Source organism: Pezoporus wallicus, unplaced genomic scaffold, assembly GCF_028554395.1.
Source record: "Pezoporus wallicus isolate ANWC-B61680 ecotype Strahan unplaced genomic scaffold, APGP_CSIRO_Pwel_v1 contig_642, whole genome shotgun sequence".
Taxonomy (NCBI): Eukaryota; Metazoa; Chordata; class Aves; order Psittaciformes; family Psittacidae; genus Pezoporus; species Pezoporus wallicus.
Genome location: NW_026637470.1, coordinates 1904743 through 1928516, shown reverse-complemented (window position 1 = coordinate 1928516; position 23774 = coordinate 1904743).

Below are 23774 nucleotides of genomic sequence, written 5' to 3'. Positions count from 1 at the left end.
CAAATCACTACTGCTACCACCAGTGATAATACTGATAAAGGAAATAACAAGGGAAGAGAATACAACACCTCAGCACCAGCTGACGGATAACTCGCCCCCCAAGCCCGACCAAGCTCCGACCGATACCTCCTCCAACCCTGCAGTCTCCCAGCCCTTTCGGCTAACTCCCCGTTACATCCTGGGCATGACGTGCTGTGGTATGGAATACCTCTTTGGTCAGTTTGGGTCAGGTGTCCTGTCTCTGCTTCCTCCTGGCTTCCCCTCCTCCCTGGCAGAGCATGAGGCTCACAAAGTCCTTGGCCAAACCAAAGCATCATTGTTATCAGCTCTGTTCCCAGGCCAAAAGTCAAAACACAGCACTGCACCAGCTACCAAGAAGGAGAAAAATGACTGCTACTGCTGAACCCAGGACACTTCCCCAGAAACCTAGAATTTCTTTAACGTATGAGACATAGGGGCCTAATAAGGCAATGCATATGGCGAGACATAATTTATGAATGCCATTATGTGAAAGTATGACAAATTCAAGCCCCAGCTGAGCCACAGATTTCTTTGCTGACCAGTGGTACAGTTCCTCTCAGAGCCACCCAGTCAGGTCATCAACCTCTTCCCTGAGTCTATTGTCCAAAACTGATCAGATAGGAATCCAAAAAAGTAAACATGTGCTGCCTATTTTTATTTCAGAGATAGTCATTCTGGTATAAAGGACCAGGTATCCTCATGCTGTGGCTGAAGCAGTACTTGCCAGATTCCTGCTTTCTACTGTCAGTGGAGTAGTCCTGGCAGAGACATATTTCCCTCATTCCTCTTGCTGTGTCCAAGCACCATTAGGTAGCTGTAATACCCACCTTCCTACAGAGGTCACTTCATCTGGGAGAAATGTACTGCTTTCCTTATGCTTACTTCCCAACAAAACTACAGTATTTTTTTCATCATCACCCTGCACTGACAAATTGAATAAAACTCAAATAAACATAAATGATACTGACCAAGCTGGTTCCACCACAGAACTCTGCCTGGCTGGCTGTAACAGAGAGTGCAAGGGGATCAGTCCTTCTCAGTCCTCTAATCCTCTGGAAGTGGGGTGCACTAGCACAACAATGTGGAGACATCAAAATACAGGGAACTGGAATGCTGCAAGAAAGAAGATACAAAAGCAGTGGGAAAGAAACGAAAGCTGACAAATTAGATTGTTAGACCTCTTGGGCTTGATATGTGCCTGTGCAGTGTAAGACAGTATTGGGGCACTCAGGATATGAACAATAATAGTGAAAGATTAGTTGATGAGTTCACAATGGTTAGCTGAAGGAGTACCTTTATTGATTCTTCAAACTGTTTAATTCTTTCTTTCTAGCTTACTCAGATATCTATTTAGTTGGTGTCTGTCTTAACTTCATACACCATTGTAACTGTTTTCTTCCCGGACTGCTACTTAAGGGATAATAGGAGTGGTGCTCTGTTTTACTAGACAATAATATGGTTTCTGCTTGAATCAATTACAAGGCAGAAGGGAACCCGATTACTGCCGGAGAAAATGGGGCATCCCTCCTATTGTGCTTAATATACTAGAAGTGAACCAATAAAGTTGATTTTTGGATACAAAGTTAATTACATTGAAAAATCAGATGTAATCCAGCTGATGAATGCTGCTTTTAAACACCCAGAAGTATACTCATTTAGACCTATTATTTCCTATTTGTAGGAATTAGGGTCTCTATAAAGTTAGCTGATCAATTTCATTTTAATTGTTTCCTTATTATGGAAAGAAGTATGGAATGAAGATAATGCCCACCTCTTAAGGGTGCCTTGAGAATTAACCAGTTAATGCTTTTACTGCACTTTTAACATTCAAGGAAATGTAAATGCTATGCATCATTAACTCATAATTAGTATTAAGCAGGAATACCTGAAGTGTGGTTACAGATTGCTTTCTCATGCCCTTTCCAATCCCTTCTACTTATTAGGAGGAATCCCACCTAGGGTGCAGAGAATGCACTGCCTTAGGAAGACAATTTACATCTGCCTCCATTTGTTTCAGTATATTAAGCCTTCTGGTTCTCTCTTTTTCCGTTCACAAGTGAGGACAGGTTTACAGGCAATGCAAAATTGCGCCTTTAGGCATGGCTGTGTGCGGGCAAAACATATGCCTATAAGCTACTAGAGGAGATAGAGCATGTTGGAAAATAGGCCAGATGGCTATTCATTTTATCTTTATGGCTTTCTCCCTTCCAGCATTGGGCCCTTGATAATGATGACATTTTCTGTGATAGCTCCAGCCAATAAAAGAAGAAAGGATGATATTTGTGCTGGAAATCTGCCAGTGATGGGAAGGACACATACCTGATTTACTCAGCTTTCAGGTCCTTCATGTAATGTGAAAGAAAAACATCTAAGAAGAAAGAATTTGGTCTGCGCTAGGTGTTGACATGTTCATAAACTTACACCTCCAAGTGATGGTGAAGTTCCTGAACTCCATCCAGGAAACAACTAGTGCCCATTGCAGGTAATGTGGAGATGTATCTCAGCCCTGCTTAATAACTACCCATATGGATTTGTCTGAAAGGATAAAGATGAACTCACAGGAATTTAATTGCCAATACTCAGATTTTTAAAGTGTATACATGAGAAATAGGGAGTTTGTAGGGTGATAAGGATTGAAAAGGGGAAAGCCACGATGGTACTGCTGTGTCATTTTACCCACGGAGTCCTCACTTTGACTGAGACTGTGTGACAGTAGCTCCGTGTTGTTTTCTCTGGCTGAGAGTCTGCATTTTTACCATAATTTTGTGTAATCTTCCCAGCAACTCAAAGGAAAATACAGCATACTCTTATGTGCTCCTGCCACATTTATTTATATCACAAGAGCCAGTCTCTTAAGCTTTTAATTTGAAGTTAATAAATTCTGTAAGCAGTTACATGATGTCAGAGCTGGCAGATAAGGCCCTCTCACTCATGGAAAATACCCACTGTCCACTTCCAGGGAAGAGTTGTCCTATTTCAAGGCCTCATGTAAACTAACATGTAGAGTTACATTATTCAGCATGCTAAGGTCCAAAATCCACCCCCAATGAACAGCAGAGAGCTCCTGCTGCAGCTATGGAGGAAGGATGGGCCTTTCCAGGGGATGACAAACGCACACTTCACTCACCAGTGAGACCTTCCTGTTATTAGGACAGGCATTCTCAGACTTGTTCTGCACAGAGGTGGAAGAGTTCAGGGTTGCTGTTCTGCATAGCCAAAATCTACCTGGCTATTTGACTGGCAGATGAATGTGATGATGCTTTCATGCAGGTTATTTTTAACACGATATGGTTTCCTCAAAAAAATGGAAATACTCTAATATGCTTAACTGTGTGTTAATTATGTCTTCATTTTTAATCAGGGTTTAGCCCATGCACGTTATATTTCTCTAAAATATTTTATACGAGTTTTCAATCTTGCCACATCAAGTGCTCCTTTAATGCAATTCTTCTGCTAGTCAGAAATATTAGTAATTAAATTCTCTCAAATACGCTAGTGTAAAGCAGAAAGAGAACATCCCAATTCTATCAGCACTAGTGTTAATTATTTTAGGCAAGCTGTCATTTATGTTTTCTAAAGTGGATTTTGTTCTTGCAGTCAGGAACATTGCTTAGTGCAGAATTAATTAATCATTATAAATATAAAACCTGCAGTATCAGCTTCTGCGTTCAGTAAGGTTTCAAGAGGCAAGGTTGAAGGAGTCAATAGGCTGCTGTGGGGAATCATGGGTTTTTTCATCTGATACAAGGACAATTAAATTATACACTTAATCTTTACAGGAATATGTATTTAAAGCATCATTGCAAAATAATAAAAAGGAAAATTAGATAATTTATTGTGACTGGCAGCTTTTGCTAATGTAATATTGTTTTAAAAATGCTGTGTAAAACAGGATTAGTGAGGAGGAAACTGAAAAGCTAAGTTTACTATAAATCTGAAGAGTTGGTTTTAAAGCTGTCTTTCTCATTTTACCTCTTTAGAAAATGCTCAGGTTATTAATTTAGTCACCATAGTACAAACACCAGCATAAAGCTCTACAAGCCCACAAGAATAAACATACAATAATACAACCTTGCCTACAGCATGCTGCGTAAGAACTGAGTGCCAGCTCTTGAAACTACGGGGGTGGCTTTGCTAGAAGAGGCCAAGCAAGGCTGACAGCTCAGAAAAAATAGAATTAATGACAAAATAAACTAAAAAATTAACCTTCCTATTTGGCATAAGTGATGTTGGCATTTTTTTACCTGCACCCTTATTTTGCTGTCAAAAAGCAATTAAAGCACATTGATTCTCAACAAAAAGAGATACAATTTCATTGCCTAAGACATGCACTGACTTTACACCAGAAGAAAATTGGCTGATTATTTTCTTATCCAGGGATCAAAAACATGATGAATGGCCACTAGCCACTTTACTGAATTGACTACCACCATCGTGTTATATGTCTCACTGTTTGACAATCTAGATTTGCTAGCATTTAATCTGCAAAAGCAATGTATGATCTGGAACTTTCAGGAGGGGAGAGAAATCAAAGCTATCTGAAGAAACACACTTTGAATCCTATGCAATATATGTTGACCTCCTATTGAAATTGCACTCTCTATTTTCAAAGGCATTCTCTTGACATGTAGGTTGTGCGTGATTGAAAGGTATGGGTCTATCTGCACAATAGATAATATTAATTATGTAAGCTTCCTCAGTTTTATAGTTTATTGTAAAAGATATTATTTTATGATTTGTATCACTACAATTATGTTTCTAATGGGATTTTAATTGATTTCGAATCCAATTTAAAAAATCCCTATTTTTAAAGCACACCTCAGCTGCTGCCACTTTGAATCTGTGCCAAGCTGGCAGACTGTAACTCATTGTGTCATCATTTAAATGTCTTGCTGCAGTGCTGGCTTTAGGGATTCGGAAGTGATCTGCATTTAATACAGTCTTGTAACTTGTAGCAGTTTCATAACTCAGGGATGCTGAAATCTTCAGTAAGCATGCCACTGACAGTAGGCATCTGGCAGGATTGTGTTATTTTTCTTATATTTGACACTTGTGGAGGTGATAATGTTTTAAGGATGCTGTTATTAAGTAGTGCAATTAGTTTCTCAATACATGCTTGGAGTCTGGTCCTACCCCAAAACCTTATTTGCCCAAACAAACGCAGGATTTGCTAGGCATGCAATTAATCAAATATAGTGCAGAAATGTATTTCTTAATCTTGGACACAGCTGACATCAGTGCCCAAATATCCACAAGGTTTGAGGTAAGTAGAAATATGGATCATCATTTCTTCATTTGGCTCCTCATTGTCACCCTATATATCTCTTATATTGTAATTTCCCATCCTTTTATCACCATGTTGAATGAAAACCTAGAATTTGAGCTGAGGTTCTTTTTAGAGAGTTATCAGTTATAAGATATACAGTGGCTATTTTATACATGCAAAAACCTTTCTTAGTAGTGGAGAAAACTTCATATAAGCTCATTCAACTATAACCAGAGTAGAATACTGCCCTCAGGCTGAAGCAACAGCCTAACAACCATTGAAAACAGTGTCTCATCTACCAATACCATGTGCATTCTGGCATTGCTGATGATGATCCCAATTCATGTTTCTATCTGTGGAGTTTTCCAGTGCAGACTTTCCATTAACCCAGAAGATTCTAAAAGGTTAATTAATCACTGACTGGGTCCTGAGGGAAATTGCAGTAAACTATTTCTCAAAGGTATTAAAGTGCTCCTTTTGATTGGCTTTAGGCATTATTACTTAATCCTAGGAATGGCTTTAGCCCTCAGGCAGTAGCTCATTGCAGTTGGCCTCAAGTGTAGTTAATAATCTGTATTTGCTATTAGGGCTCTGCTTGTAATTGAATTTTGGTTTAGTGAAAGAACCAAGAATTAAAAACAAACAAACAAACAAACAAACAACAACAGCAAAAAAAAAAACAAAACAAACCAAACCCCAAACACTGCAAAAGTCTTTATTTTAGGTTTTATAAAAGACATTTTTTGTGAGCATTATTGCTAAATGTGAAAAAAAAGTTATCTTTTTCATAGAATAAGAGGGAGTGTTATTTCTATTTGTTTCTGAAAACAAGAATTTGACCTACTTTCCTCCCTCTTTCTAGATGAATGCTCTAGCCACTAAGCTTTGGGACACTGATTTTTTTCCTCTTTAAATTCCACATTGTTCAGGTACTAATTAGTGCAGAAGGTAGTACCTAACTACCAGGACATACTTGTCTTCAGAGCTATGTGAGCATCCACATTAGTGAATGAAAAGGATATGAAGCCACCTAATGAGTCAGCTCCAGGACTAGTATGGTTGTGTTGGTGCAGGGCTGTGCTCAGGCTAATTAGCTTATTTGAAGAGGAAAGCTAATTAACTCTGGAGCAATGAGTGCCTGGTTCTCATACGCAGCTACTATTCCTGCCATACATGTCTGCAGTATCTGTGTAGCTCTGGCTCTGCTGTGTAGACCTCTGGATGCAGCATTCTTCAATGCAAACTTTCCCTATGTTCTGAAAATATATAACATGCAAATGGCTTAACCCCAGTAACCTTGTGATTGGTCATTTTTGGTTCACCCTTTCATAATTTTATCTCTGCCTTTGTTCACCATACATACTATACTATTTAAAACTGTTTAGCACCACAGGTTCTTGCTGTAAAAGAAAAAAAAAATATTTGGAGTGTCAGAAATGGGTGGTAGAAGCCATATAACTACACTGACAAGCACAATTTCTAATGACCCTTCTACACTGAATCAATGGTGTTTGGAACTGCTTAGCTGACATACTTCAAGTGTACAGCCAGGCAGACAGGCACGTGGACAAATGTAGTTGTGACTTTTCTAGCTGGTACTGTTTAGAATTTCCCATTTGTCCTTCTGTTTTCAAATAGCAGCACTAGTATAAAAAATGCAGTTCTATTACCCTGCAGTTTCAGGTTTTATACAAACTGAATACATGCTAATACATCTCTTCCTGTGATACACTAGAGTGTAACCCACTGAATAAAGAACAGCTCCCTATGCAACTGAGCATTATATTATAATGAAGAGACTCAGTTATCAGCTTATTAATATTTCTAAATGAAACAATCATTCTGAAGCAAGAAAAAGAAAGCAACATTTCTTTCTATATTGTATTTGAATTAGGGTGTTTTCAGTCCCATTACTGTAAATTAGTTCAACAGAGCTGGCACAAAGTAGGTCCACGTAATAAAAAAATTTGAATTATTGCATATGATAAGTTTCTGGGTACCATTTTTTGCCATAACTCAACTAAACAGGCAAGTGAGACATTTAGACACCTGATGGCAATCTTTCATTAAATTTGATTAAATATGGTTTGTGCTTCCTTCTGTATGATGATGTCTCAGGCATAACAATAGAATTTAGTTCTGTACTGCACTTCTGTGGAAAAAAAACACAAAATTCTTACAATGAGACGCAGAAGGGAGAGATAATGCTTCTTGGATGTGGGTTCAGTGGTTCCCAGAAAGGCAGCATAGGAAAAAAAGGACAGGAGCTGAAGTAGTTGAAGTTAAAAAAAAGCAGGAATTTTAAAGCAGACATTTAAGCATTTTTGCAGAGAACAAACTGCAAGAAAGTAGCAATAGAAGGGAGGAAAAGGTGAGTGAGGTTTATGTTGTGTTAAATGATGCAACATAACCTAATGCCATGCATGGATTGTGTTACTTCAGAGACTTAAACAGAGGCTGCTCTCTCTTTCTTAGGGCTGACTGGTCAGCTAGCCAAGCTTTCTTATTGCTTTGCCAAGTACAATAAACTTATTTTTGCAAAATGAATGTGATCATCTGTGACAAATTCTACCCTTCCTCACTATCTACAGTCATCTTAAATGTACTGAACTTTGCAGCATCTCTGTATCTGAGGATGAGAGGAAGACATGCTGAAGGAAATTTGCATTCAAGCCCATTTGGTAGCTGATGTAATAAGTAGCAGGCCTGGTGTTTGTCGGCCTATCTGTGCTGCAGGCTATGAAATACAGTTCTACAGAGTTTTACAGGAACCTGAAAGAGGGAATCATAGTTCTCACATGCCTTTGGCTCCTGGTAGTTTTGTGGGAGCCAAGGAGGGACCCAGGCTATGGACTCTGCAGTTTTTCCTTCTGGATCCAAGGTGCATTTCCACTCCTTCCATGCACAGGGGCGTTGATGGAGGATAGCTGACTGGTGCATCTGCCTTCCTTCTATGTCTCCGAGAGAGCTCCAACACAATTATCGACATCGGTAACACTGAAGAGATACTTCATGTGTGTCCCATTCTTTTTTTCCTGCCTGAGAGGCTTAAGCACAGTTGGTGAGTAGAGACAGATGGAGAAGGACAGGTAGATCCTGAGACACCTGTTTGCTCACCAGACATTAGTTTCATCTTGCCAATTGCCCAACTGTAGAAGCATATGGTGAGTACCAGGGGCTGTGGCCACTGAGAAAGAGACTTTGATTAGTTTTCAGGAGGTAGATCAAGAACCTAGCACTCTCTTCTTTCTGGAAATATGATACTGTCCTGAAAGCAGCTTAAGGAAGAGATCCATTTACTTTTATAAATAAGTGTAAGCACAAATGGGTGCTTGGTCCTGGACAAAGTGAAGAGTAACCAATTTAGGCTAGGGAAGTCACTATGGTGTGTTACTTGATATGAGAGATTCAGTCTCTCTCAGAGAGAGAGAGTTTGAGATGTTACTGCAGTGTCACTTTCTGGAACATCTTTTGTTTTTAAGAAACAATGTGTTGCTTGTATTGGGCTAAAAGCTGTAATTCTGAAAACTTTAAAAACAAGCAAAACCACTGACATACAGAGTCAAAGGCATGTACCAGCAACTGGCATTTTCTTTGGAATATACAACCCCCCCCAAACCTCTCATTATTTTTGTACATTTCCCTAAGGGCAGAGCAATGGCCGTATACTAAAAACCTAAGTAATAAATCTTACCCTTGCTTCAAGTTCACCAAGCCACAGAGTCTTATGTAGCTTTTCAGCCATAAGGAGGCATCTGGTCATTTGGGAAGTGGGGAGATGATGCGACATTCCACCTCCTCTTAGGTGGTAGGAGCAGATATTCTTATCCTGCAGGTATTCTTATCCTGCAGGTATTCTTCATCTTGCAGGTATTCTTCATCAGGCAGAGACTGTGAGACTAAAGACCTTGGGCCCACTGTAGGAGAGGATCTGGTTTGAGACCATCTTAAGAACCTGAACATGCACAAGTCCATGAGACCTGATGAAATCCATCCGTGGGTCCTGAAGGAGCTGGCAAATGAAGTTGCTAAGACACTGGCAATCATATTTGAAAAATCACAGCAGTCAGGTGAAGTTCCCGATGACTGGAAAAAGGGAAATATAACTCCTATTTTCAAGAAGGGGAAAATGGATGACCCAGGGAATTACAGACCAGTCAGTCCCACCTCTGTGCCTGGCAAAATCTTGGAGCAGATTCTCCTGGAAGGCATGCTAAGGCACATGAAAAACAACAAGGTGCTTGGTGACAGCCAGCATGGCTTCACTAAGGGGAAATCCTGCCTGACCAATTTGGTGGCCTTCTATGATAGGGCTACAGAACTGATGGACAGGGGTAGAGCAGTTGATGTCATCTACCTGGACTTGTGCAAAGCATTCAACACTGTCCCACACAACATCCTTGTCTCTAAATTGGAGAGACATCAATTTGATGGATGGACCACTCGGTGGACAAAGAACTGGCTGGATGGCCGCACGCAAAGAGTTGTGGTCAATGGCTCAATGTCCAGCTGGAGACCAGTAACGAGTGGTGTCCCTCAGGGATCGGTGTTGGGACCGGTGTTGTTCAACATCTTTGTCGCTGACATGGACAGTGGGATTGAGTGCGCCCTCAGCAAGTTTGCTGATGACACCAAGCTGTGTGGTTCGGTTGATACACTGGAGGGAAGGAATGCCATCCAGAGGGACCTTGACATGCTTGTGAGGCGGGCTGATGCCAACCTCATGAGGTTTAACCATGCCAAGTGCAAGGTCCTACACCTGGGTCGGAGCAATCCCAGGCACAGCTACAGGTTGGGCAAAGAAGAGATTCAGAGCAGCCCTGTGGAGAAGGACTTGGGGGTGTTGGTCAATGAGAAAATGAACATGAGCCGGCTTCAGTGTGCACTCGCAGCCCAGAAAGCCAACCGTATCCTGAGCTGCATCAAAAGGAGCGTGACCAGCAGTTGGAAGGAGGTGATCCTGCCCCTCCACTCTGCTCTCATGAGACCTCACTTGGAGTATTGTGTGCAGTTCTGGTGTCCTCAACAGAAAAAGGACATAAAACTGTTAGAGCAAGTCCAGAGGAGGGCCATGAGGATGATCAGGGGACTGGAGCACCTCCAGTGTGAAGATAGCCCGAGAAAGTTGGGGCTGTTCAGCCTGGAGTCGAAAAGGCTGCGTGGAGACCTCCTAGCAGCCTTCGAGTATCTAAAGGGACCTATAAGGATGCTGGGGATGGACTCTTCATCACAGGACTGTAGTGACAGGACAAGGGGTAATGGGTTAAAACTTAAATGGGGGAAGCTTAGATTGGATATAAGGAGGAAGTCCTTTCCTGTTAGGGTGGTTGGAATGGGTTGCCCAAGGAAGCTGTGAATGCTCCATCCCTGGCAGTGTTCAAGGCCAGGTTGGACGGAGCCTTGGGTAGCATGGTTTAGTGTGAGGTGTCCCTGCCCATGGCAGGGGGCATTGGAACTAGATAATCTTAAGGTCCTTTCCAACCCTAACTATTCTATCATTCTATCCCTGACAGCTGGTGGTCAGCCAAGACTCAGGCAGACAGACTTGTGTTTGAATCTTCTTTGAGTGTTTATCTCTCAAATCTAACATACACATCAATCTTACCTTTCCTTTTTTTATCAGCATACAACTTCATGAAATAGTAATTTAGTTTTATAGAAGAGGAATGAGTTGTGTTGAAGAGACAAGCAAACAAAGAGATCAGATGCCAATTTTTGCTTTGACCTTTTTCCTCAGCAAAAAGGCTTCCTACAGTCATGGTATAAAAATGTGCTATTGTCAGATTAATGGCTTTACATTCAAATTTTATTTGGCTCTAGAAAAATTAAAGGAGGACATGGGATGACTAAACCTGTGTTAATAATTGAAATAAAACATTCAGCTTCTGCTGCTAGAAGGCTTACTTGAGCTGTGCATGCACTGTTATCTGAGGATAAGGGCTGGAATATATAAATTTAACCTTTAAAAATAAAACACTTTAAAAGGCTTGAGAGTATTTAATGTTTCACAAACATTATGTTGAGCTCCTATTTAGAACCCTTAGAAATAAAATAAAACTGTGTGTATCTATAAAAGTAATACTTCACCTCACAAGGGGTGAGTATATTGTCCCTGCCCCTTTGTCCTCCAAAGGGTAATAATCAGTCCTTACCCCAAATAACTGAAAAATCAAGATGGATGTCAAAAGAGATGGTATAGTTTATACTTGGGAAAGTAATAATAGTGAGTAGTCATCACATTTTAGTCTCACAACCCCAGTGTGTTTCAGAAGTAGATTTCTAACAAACTCCTACTTCATTGGCCACTCACCTGCTCATGATATTTACTGGCACCCAATCAGCCACATTTCTTGTAAGCATGTCAGCTGCAGCTGCTTTATCATGGCACAAGAGACAGCGTTTGTTTAACTATAAGCCTGACTTTAAATGGAAAGGTAACATTTTCAAATATTAGATACACTAACAAGACCTGACCTTTTCTGTCTTTTCTCTTGATTCTCATTAATACGATACTCCATTTCTTCTTGATACAGTTAGAAGTCAGAACTCTTCCTCACCTTTGTTTATCTGGAGTTTCAAAACTGCACCAGTCTTCTTGTTCAATACCAGGTGTCAATAGGGAACACCTTTTCACCACCATAAACTACGGGGATTAGATAAGCAACAGAGTCATTAGAAGCATTATGTGATTGCATATACTAGTTATGGGTCGACGGATGAATGACTATTATATTCAAATACTCCTGGCAGACAGCCTGAACAGACATATGCAGTGGAGACTGTAGCAGAGATCTAATTTAATTTGCTTTTTCAAGCCTTCCTTTGTATTTTTTGGTTGTTGTTTTATCCCAACAGATTTAGTTTGTAAGAAACTGAAAAACTGCTATAAAGACTTGGAAACCCAAACTTGCGTCTTTCAGAAAAATTAATTTTCTTGCAGTTTGGTAGGATGACTGATTTGCCATTTCTGTATGTTTGATAGGGATTTGAAACTGGTTTAGAGTGACCCATATAAAAAGAAAGAAAATAGGGGCACTACATCTCTGCTAGAAAAACTGGGACACCTGGTTACCTCCTTTGTTACCAAAAAGAGTATCTTCAGTGTATGATATCTCTAGATACAGGGGATTTGATTCTTTCCAATGATTTCTTTACAATGAGAAGAAAGCAGAGACTGTTAAAAGTGGATCTAAATCCCTTGTTGTAGTTAATGAATTTTGAATTTTTCAACCAGAAACAATGATTTTATTTATTACATTTATGCCTATGTCTGTAAGCACATTCATATAAATATCATTATAATAAATCCAGTTACACTGAATTTCTCCAACATTAACATGATCTGCTTCCCAGCTACATATCTTCTTCAAATCTGTTCAAAAACCTCTGAAAGAGGTTTATTTTGTCGTTTGCTGGAATGGAGTGTTTCACAGGAAATCCTTTGGATATGCCATACATGATAAGACAGAGATATGTTAATGATGAATACACAAAACATAACCATATAAACTCTGAAGGAGAATGTCATTACCATCAAATATATCAGTGAACAAGATTCACAAGTACTACAGATGCTTGAAAGATAAAGCTTGAATCTGAATTCTTTCTGAATTTCAGTGTACAGGAAGAGAAGTTTGTTTCACATTCTAACAGTTGATCAGATTTGGAACATATATATTTAGATAAAGCAGTTTTCAGCTGGTTTTACTACTGGTGGGGAAGATCACAAATTTGGGTAATTTTTAGGCATTTTCAGTGTGATATCAGAAGCAATGCAATCCCTCATCCCTGTATCACCAAACACTTGACTGCTATGGGTATTGTGCACATAATGTTGTTTCACAGCTTCATCACTAAACAGTACAACTGCTTAATGAGCTCCATAATGTTAGGCCTGAGGCCCAGCCTTTATAATCCTTCTGAAGTTCTGTTTTAGTGAGGTGACCTCAGAGTCAGTCAACTGTAAATGTTACTGAACTTCTTGAATGACAGTTCCTTTATCAGATTTGTTGCTCCAGAAAGACAAACACCATTTTGCAACTTGCCAGTGAAAGATCATCTCCATAATTCCTTGCCTCCTTTGCCAGCTTTCACATCCCTTGCAGTACTGTAGCAACTATATAGAGATGCCCAGAGGATCTCTCTTTGTCATCTTAGCAGCTCCTAGCCTCATTCTCCCTTTTCTTCCATCCTTTTCTTAGAACTTAAGCCAGCATGCAGGTCATCCTTTGCACTCTCCAGCCATTTCTGTATTTCCTTTGCATCTGTAAGGTAGAATGTAAGTTCAGCTTAACTACAGAGGGCTCTGAAGGACTTCAGCTGCAACATGCTATCTGTAAGCCTTGAGTTCTCACTGAGGATTTGAATTTTGTTAATGTATAATTATGCACTCCTATATATGGTTTCAGGTGATACTTGCTTTGATCTTTGATTAACTGTGGTAAATGTGTCATATAGACTTGCTCACTGGTTTACTAAGACTCTTTCTGTTTTTTTTTTCTTAATTTTCAGATGTTTCTTCAGGGCTCCACTAGTGCATGACATACACTGTCCATGGTTTGACTGTTACGTCTTCTCCCTCTGCTGCTAAATTAGTCTGGGATCAGCTTGTTATATGTGTTCTTTTTCATATTAGTACTGATTGTGTTACTAATGTTGCAGACCATGGGATGAAAGTCAATAACCAAAGTTACCAGAGTAGTCTTTAGAAGGAAAACTTAATTTTATTAGCTCAGAAGGAGTATGGAATTTGAGCCATGCTGAGATAACATCACATGGTAGGTCACGCACAAGGGCTGACATTATCTCTCAGGAACACACACTCCTGGGGTGTCTTATTAATTATATTTAATTGCATAGAAATTAATGATTTTTTCAGTGACTACTCGGCTACTCTACAGCTGCAAGACAAACTATAACTTTGAAATTTATGTTTCTTTGCCTTTGAGCATTTAGATCCTTTCACTTTATCTTAATTCACTCTCTACTCTTCTAGTGTGTAACTAATTAAATATTTGTTATTGTTTACCAGCACCATTTCTTTATGCTTTCAATAAGAAATTTTCTCTGCTATTTTTATTGGTTTTAGTATCTGGGCCTAAGACAGTCATTTACCTTAAAATTCTCCTTGATTTAAGAAAGGTTTAGAAGCCATTTGCCAATATAAATATCTAAGAGACATAATCCATGATTCTGTTAGTCTGCTTCCCTTATATTTAGACAATATTGAGACAATCAAAATGTCTATAATTGAAAAGTGAAACAAGCTAATAACATTACTGGAAAACAAACTTCAGAACTCATGTTAAATAGCTGTATTAAAAACCTAATACCTCCCCAAAACTAAAGCACTTACTTTAGAAAACATGGGCTACTGAAATGCCAGAAGTGAAAAACCCAAACAAGAATCTGTATTTCTGAATGAGTTTCCTACCTTGGGGACAGATATTTTGGTTTTCTGTTGGACTAGACAGATCTTGGTCCCTTTTTGGATGTTTCTATACTCTATATGATAAAATAATGTATTCCATATTCATAGACCTGTGATATGAAAAAAATGTAATATTGAAGACATTTCTATTTTTTATAACCTTTTTGTTGAATATAGATTGTGGCTGCCTTTATAGAGTAACCATAAAAAGCTAGAAAAAATGATGAATGAATTGAGAAAAACTTGCTCTGAAGGAATAAGGATGATGCTATGCTATCATTACTGAGTGTTATTCATTATACACTATAAGCACTGCTGCAGAATATTTAGTGATGAACAGTTACCAAGCTCAGTATATCTTAAGAGCCCAGAAGAATTAATTTGGACCTTCAATAACTTTCTGGTAATTTTTAGCACATATTAGACATCTTTACACTGACAATCAAGCTTTTGCAAAAAAATACCATTTTCTAAGTCTTCCAGATATTTCCAATAACACAATGAACCCTACTTCTAAAATCATTATCTCTTCATAGTAAACACAATGCTGAACACTTGAAAGATCCACTGTAGCTTTCATACTTAGAAAATTTATTCTTTGCAATAATATGGTCTTAAAGTTCTGACTCATAACAGCATCATTTTATTGAAAATATAAAAAGTAGAAAAATGAATTTAAGACATTAACTGCTTATTCTTTGCTGTATAACATTTTATGTACTTTTTAAAAACAGTTACAGGCTTGATATGGAAGAAGGAAAGAAAGGAGTATATTACATAGAAAAGTTATAGCGATGTTCAGTTCACTTTTGAATTAATGTTGGTGAATACACAAACATGTATTTGATGACATGTTTAACTTTTCCAGTTTGAAACAACATAAAAATATCAAAAGCAAGAATTTGCATTAAACTTTCAGTTTTTTACTCATTTACTTCAAAATTGCCATTTAAAACATCTCTTCAGTTGTTTAAGAAGTGACTTAATCAAGTAGTTACATGGGGCAGAGCTATTTGATAGCAGACAGCACTTTAATTTAGAAGACAAAGGCATGAAACAGTCCAAAAGTTGGAAGCTGGATTTTGACAAAATAAGTTTGGCACACCTTCTTAGGAGTGAGAATAGTTAACTACTGCAACTTACTAAAAGATGTAATAGATTCTCTACTGTAGAACTTTTTCTATAAGCATATAATATCTCCTTTAAAGAACTCCTGTAGTCAAAACAATTGCTAAATACAAGAATTTTGATGCTCTTTAGCCAGTGTCATCTACAAGGTCAGCTGAGATTATCGTAATAGCCCTCCCTAGGCTTGGAATCTATTAATTCATGCATTTTAGTGTACTGCATAGGAAAGTTTTATTAAATAAAGCTTTTTTTCTGATAATTTTTAATATTTAATTATAACTCCATCATCCTAGACAACTGGATACTGGTGAACTACTGATAAATTACTTTCTGATGACTAAATTAGCTGTGGCACACTCTTCTGAAAGTCAATAAATAAATTCACCATAGGTCAAATATGTCTCATCAAGACATCAAGACTCTTTTCAGAAAAACAGCAACATGTCTAACTTCTTTGTTCAGGTGTAGAACAGATGGACTTGATTTCTTTTATCTAACTACCTAACTGTAGCACCTAAATCATATATAAGGATGTGTTTCTGTAGTCAGTGGTAGAAGATAAGATTTGAATGAACTTTGGTTTCTCTAACTCTAGGAGCTTAGAGTAATTTTAGCTATGCTTCTTATTGGATATATGGATTAGGATTAAATTAAGACTTGAAGATAAACTACATTACTAGCTACAGGATGGGAATCCAGAAGGAAATAGCTGAAGTGTCTGTCCACATCTTCTCCTCAGTAATTTGACTTTTTCAGCCCTCCTGGCTGATGTATTCTCTCTGGTTATATCTTTAGGAGCTCTTGTGTGTGTGTTCTACCAAAACTTTTCCTCAGCTGCTGGAGAAAAATTATTGCACAGAAAAACTCTCTTGAACTTTATGAATCTCATATTCTTTTCTTCATCATGTCCAAGGATCTTTTTTAAATGCTTCTCTACCATCCTGCACAATTTAGCTTTCCTTGCAGTGCATTACCTTTCTGAGTAGCAACTGCTTGTGTCGTTCAGAGAAGGTGAGTTCTTCACCACAAAATATATACCTATTTTCACATATAAAATCTGAAGCATGGGTCTTTTTTAATATGGACTGTAATAAAAGGCAATATTTGACTCATTTTCTCAGGAACACTTACAACATTTAAAACATGTAGTTTTAAGCCCAGTAAATACGATGTACTAGAGAATGATGATACTCAAAAATACTGTAATTCCCTAGCCACAGGCTCTTTATCGCTCTTTGGGATGTCTCAGGTACGTCCTGGCTACAGGGCAAAAAAATGATTCTTCAGTGCGTAATATCGATTTTTCTGACTGCCAAAACCTATGACCAAATGAGCTTCCCTACTTGTCTTACAGAACAGATCAGTGTTTTGACAGCTCTTGATGCCAAGTCAGGTGTAATACCTGTTTGAAGGTATTTTATTTCCTGCTTTTTACTCTCATTATAAAATGGGGAAATTCTAAACATTGTATTTCTGGTTTGCAATGACACAAGTAATTTTTCATATAATATGCCAGAGAGGGCATCTTCAGAGCAAGGCACAAGATGTATTTTGAATTAACGATGGAGCAAAGTACCCAGCAGTCCATCCTTAAGAAGAGATTAATTTGATAACTTATTTCTGAAAATTTGTCTGTTAAAAGGAAGTGTACATGGACACGAAAAGAACCTTCAAGAAAATGTTTGCCTCATTACAGGGCTTTTAGATTTAAAGATATGATTGAAAGATTTTTTGGGTAATATGAAAGATAAATCCTAAGCCCATTCTTCACAAATCATTTTCATGTATTACTGATCCCGTTGGTATGTGATAGAAAGACTGCTTTATGGAGAAGTAACTCTTATTGGAGATAGTATTTATAACTGCCTATTGACAATGTACGGTGTTCTATAATGACAATGCTAAAATTGGCTTTTACTTCCTTAAACCATTATTGTATTGAACCATGTAACCAGAAAATCACAATGCAGTGATCTTTATGTACATTAATCCTTCTATGAGAGCTTAATGTCTTGCCTGCTCATTTTGGAGATAATAAACCCCTACAATGGAAGCAATAGCTGTCTTGGTGACTTTGCATAAATCCTTATTTGTAAAAGTGAAAGAAAACCTATACAGAGGAGGTAAGCAATGAGACTGTTCACCTTTTTGGTATTAACTCTCATAATTGGCTTTAAAACATCTGTAAGGCAGTGAATAAATAGATACAAAGCAAAACCCACAAATATTATCCCAAAGTATAATTAATAATATCTCCTACACAGCCAATAAAATCATTGAATATCTCAGAATGATTGACCTTTCATAAAAAAAAAAAACAAAACAAAAAAAAAAACAACAAAAAACCATACAAAACCATACTATGTGCTTGTAAATACCAGCATCTCATTCAAGGATCTGTGATAATACAACACATGGATGAAAGAAACAGAGTTTAGCAGTTCAATAACTGAAAACAGGGGGACTGGTTAAACTTTAACAAGAAAATGAGAAATCTGAGCCTTTTTAAATAAGAGACTTAAATACTGTGGGTTATAGGTTTGCTATTTATAAGCTGTCTATAGAAAACAGTGCTTAGGACATGTCCCAGAAAGAAACACTTCTGTAATTAATTGAACAAATGCAGCAGAAAGAGTACCTACTCTGTTAGCAAGAAAGCGCAGCCTGCAGAGAAAATTACTCTGGCATGTATGAGCTGTGAGTGCTTGAACACTCATTCAGCCTGAATTTGAACAGCAGAGTAAATACAGTTAGTCTGTAACTTTATTTCCAAAGCCAAGAATGCAAAGAAGAGAGCAAAGGGATCTAGTATTTTTCTCGTGTTACTGGGTGATTTACTTTTGCATTCCTGTTACTGAATAAAGAGATCCCAATTTCAGTCCTGTGTGCCTTTATTATTTTAAAGGGGAGAGGAAGATACTCATCAAACTGTGCACAGAGATAGTAATATATATGTGTGTTTAGACAAGATATTGCCTTAGACTTTGCTTCCCTCATGCTGTCCATTATTCTCCTGATGGAGTTTATTTTAAATTAGAATATAAGTTCTTCAGGATAAGGGCTATATCCTATTAGTGATTACACAGAACTAAGCCTTTAATCAGAAGATGAAGAAACAAAAAAAAGATAGGAATAGAAAGAGTTAGGGCTGAAAGAGAAGAAAACGGGCCCTCTTTGTAATCTACTGGTTAGAATTTTAGATAAATAAACAGCAAATTTGATCTGTAGTGGCATATTTGCAAATTTTGTATCCTCCGTCAAAGATCTCAAGATGTCAAAGAAGATAGCAGGCAAAAATATTTATATAATTGTAAATTATGCAATGAATTTACTTTGGATTCCTTTGTGGAACAGTCTCTCTTCCTGACCATCTCCACACGTTCTTCTCTTGTGCAAAACTAACTAGGAAATAATATTTTTTCATGTGCTGTAGGTGATTTACTTCACTTCATATCAATGTGTAACTTACAGGCTGCTTCTTGTTAATAGCTGGAGTAAAATTACTTTTTATTAGAAATGGTGATCTAATCTTAAGAACAGTCACTTGACTGTCATGTAAAGATGATGCAGAGAATCATAGAATCATAGAATAGTCAAGGTTGGAAAGGACCTTAAGATCATCTAGTTCCAGCACCCCTGCCATGGGCAGGGACACCTCACACTAAACCATGTCACCCAAGGCTCTGTCCAGCCTGGCCTTGAATGCTGCCAGGGATGGAGCATTCATAGCTTCCGTGGGCAACCCATTCCAGTGCCTCACCACCTTTACAGTGAAGAACCTCCTTATATTCAATCTAAACTTTCCTGAAGTTTTAACCCATTACCCCTTCTCCTATCACTACAGTCCCTAACAAACATCCATTCTAAACATCCATTGGACTGACTATGTGTCAAATGTTACTGTTCTCGAACAGGCAGGGGTCACCAGCATCAAGGCCATATTGCTGAAATTGCAGCTGCGCTGGGCAGGGCATATCTCTAGTATGAAGGGTCACCGCCTCCCTAAGATCGTGTTTTATGGTGAACTTGCCACCGGTAGCCACAAGAGAAGTGCCCCGAAGAAGAGATATAAGGACTCCCTGAAACAATACCTTAGCCTTGGCCATATTGACTACCATCAGTGGTCCACCTTGGCCCCCAATCTGGAGACTTGGAGACACACCATACATAATGCCATTGACTCCTTTGAGAACTCACTCAGAACTAGTCTCGAGGAGGAAAGACAACGTAGAAAGAATTGTGCCCTGCCTATACCACCCGAGGAGACCTTTCGCTGTGCTTTCTGAAGCCAGATTTGCCTATCTCACATTGGCGTTTTTAGTCATCAGCGCGCATGTAGTAAGTGTCCGTAAAGCCCTTCCCAAATCTTTGTTCCCAAAGTCAAGCCATGATGATGACAGTCCCTAATGAAGAGTCCCTCCCCAGCATCCCTATAGGCTCACTTCAGGTCCTGGAAGGCTGCTATGAGGTCTCCAAGCAGCCTTCTCTTCTCCAGGCTGAACAGCCCCAACTTTCTCAGCCTGTCTTCATACGGGAGGTGCTCCAGTCCCCTGATCATCCTCGTGGCCCTCCTCTGGACTTGTTCCAACAGTTCCATGTCCTTTTTATGTTGAGGACACCAGAACTGCACACAATACTCCAAGTGGGGTCTCACAAGAGCAGAGTAGAGGGGCAGGATCACCTCCTTAGACCTGCTGGTCACGCTCCTTTTGATGCAGCCCAGGATACAGCTGGCTTTCTGGGCTGCAAGCACAAAGAAGCTCCGCTTCTGAAGTCAAAGCAGTTCCCTGGAAAGCTGACTGGTTTTGCCTGTGTGGAAGGGCAGGTTGCAGCCCTGCAGCAGGGAGAACAAGCTCAGGTAAAGCACTTCAGACAGAGGTAGATCATCTTACCCACATCTTTCATTTTTTTACTCTGAGCCACAAGTGGACCACCAGCAAGCTACTCTTTTCAGCTGAAGCTTCCATGAGTAGTTTGGGGTTTAATATGCTTTACACAACTCTCTAACATACCCTTATTCTGAGGAAAGTTAAATATGCTCCAGGACACAAAAATACCTTGTCACTATATGCATAATGTGTACATGACACGAAGACTTGAAATTTTCTTTTGTAACTGCTGTGCATGAAGCATCATAAGATTAGTGGTAGAAGAGAAAAGCCTTACTGATGGATATTATTAAAAGAGGGAGGATCTCATCAGAATTTTGAAATAATTAATGAACAAACTTTACTTTCCTCCCAATTTCAGTTTATATTAATATATTATACACATAGACTGAATGAACTCTAGTGTACAAAGCACTTACTCTTCAGTAAGGACTTGTGATGCACTGAGTATTTCTGGAGCACATGTCTAAAAAGATACATATCATGCTGGACATTCTGTGTTTCCTTAGAGTTTATTAAAGGTTATTTTGCACTGTGAGTAATGGTTAAAAAACATCTGTTGCTTAACTAATTGCTGTGTAGAACGAATAATTTAAATGCTGAATACTTCCTGGCATCCATTTTAGTTTCATGCGTTTATAATATCCAAAGGCAAAATTTATACCCAAAGAATTTGTTTTCCAAAATGCCTTTGATTTATTTTCCTCATTTATATTGCCATAGCATTTGAAGTGTGTCAGGCCATTATTAAAGTGATATGGAGGAAATATCCTCTCTCTAAAATGCACAATCAAAAGCCTCTATCCTGCAAGCCGCTTTTCATGGGAAGACCTTTGTCCCTGAGTAGAGCTGTTCTGAAACATAACCCGGGAACAGCGAAGTATCTCTGCAGGATTTTTTTTTTAAATTTCTTTTGAGTGAAGGAATCTGGGGAAACAGGGAACATAAATAAGACAGATTTTGTAATTCAGTGAACTGAACTTCTACAATTCATCACTACACTATGAAATGCAAGACAGACAATAAATTTCTTCAAATATTTGACAAATGCATAAAAATGCAACCACCTAATTCTAGTTATTGTAATTACCACAGATTTATTTAAAGTTATCTGTGGTGCAAAAGAAAGCAGCCAGACAATGCCACACATGTAATCATCCATAAAAATCTTAATTCTGCTCTGCCTTTGTGCATTCACAGGGCTGAAAGAGGCAGCTGTCTGCATATACTTTTGCATATCATAGCCCAAGTATAAGGTCTGCACCAAGGACTCTTGGCAATCCTAAATTTGGCCTTCTTAACCTTTCTAAGGCTTGATTTTTATGCACAAATAATAGTCTTTTAACTTCAAAGGGTTTTTTAAATTCTCATTAGATACAGTGTCTTCCCATAGCTCCTTAACCATTTACAATATAGATTAAAGGTATGGGAGCTAGTACATTGATATTATGTCAATCAGCTGCCTATGGAAAGTGACTTTCAGCAGGGTGGTGTCAGATAGCTAAATTTCCTGTGCATTCTGCTCATTCCTAAGCATTTTAAGTATCACACCTGTTATTTTAGCTACTTATATGTTGATAACAATCTGGGTCTAGTTTCTAAAATGTTCATTGTCAAATACCTCTTTTGCAAAATGCTGAACTTTCCCTTACAAAAAAAGTGATGAGAATATGGAAGTTGATTCTTCAGCTACACATGAATGGAAATTTAAGAGACAGAGAAAAGGCAATTCCATGGGTTGAGAACTTTTTTATTGCTGTATTTCAAATACTTGCTACAAACAACACAGGTGACAGCTTTTTTAGGAAAGCTTCTTTTTTCTTAGCAAAAATCTTTTGTGCTAAAAACGCTGAGAAATAAAAAGATGAGTTACTGCTATCCTTCAAAGCTACTGGACTTTGCAACAAAAGGAACACTTTTCTCAATATAGAGGTTTTGTGGTAATCATAATAAGCAGTCACATAAGGATTTTTAGAAATGTAAGCAATTCACGTTTCCTAGCTATCTGAATATACTTAACCCTTAGTTTTGTGGTTTACAACATATTCACAGTATCTATCTGTTAACATATGAATTCTAGAAGTTTACTGATTTATACAATAATAGAAAACAGTATGTTTTATTTTCTGCTGTAATCATAATTCATCAGGGCTTGCTCTAGCTGCCTTTTTAAATAAGCCTCATTTTTTTTCCAAAATTCAGAGTGACATACTAACCTTCCTTTACAGATCCTCATAATGGGGAACTGTATAGGTGAGAATGCTCTGTTTTCCTGATGCAATTCTCAGTTTTCTAGTTTTTAGTGCACATCATATTCTCCTTATTCGTAGCTGCACTAAACGATCCTCATACCACACTGCCGACAGGAGCAGACCACAGCCGTGTTTCAGCTTCCATTTTAGTTTTAAGTGTTAAATAAGATGGTTAATATCTCTGTAAGAAAGTGCCTTGCCCTTTCACATGGCATTTATTGTTCCCTTGACAAATTTCAATTACTGCAAGACCTCAAATTGGAGTTATTGAAGGTTTTCAAATTGATAGTTAAGAAAAAAAGAAAGATTAATTCAGACTGACCATTGGTTGCAAAGTACTACTCCACCACTGCTCTGCAAGTAATTCAGGAATACCTTTTAGTCAGTAGTGTGCACAGCAACTGATGATTAGTAAATTCAGCATAGAATAATTTTTTCAGCAACCATAATTTCCTGTATTTATTTTTATACTAATAATTCCTCAAAACATTACTGGGGAGGATTAAGAAAATGTATGTAACTCAACTTATTTTCTCGGGCTTTATTAGGTCAATTTCAGAAACAATTTGTGAAGTATTTAGTATCTAAGCTTAATGAGGCTTTTTGTTTCAAAGCTATGATCAAATGTGTCCTCACAAGCTTCTGAGAGAGGCAAAACATTGCTGAAGCTGGACCAGAGTGACCTGGGGGCTAAGATGTTTTATGGCATTTTTCAGGGTCTCTCAGCCAGGAAGGGAAAGTGATGGAGGCAGTTAAGCATATCTTCATTCCCAGTGCAGGTAGTCACA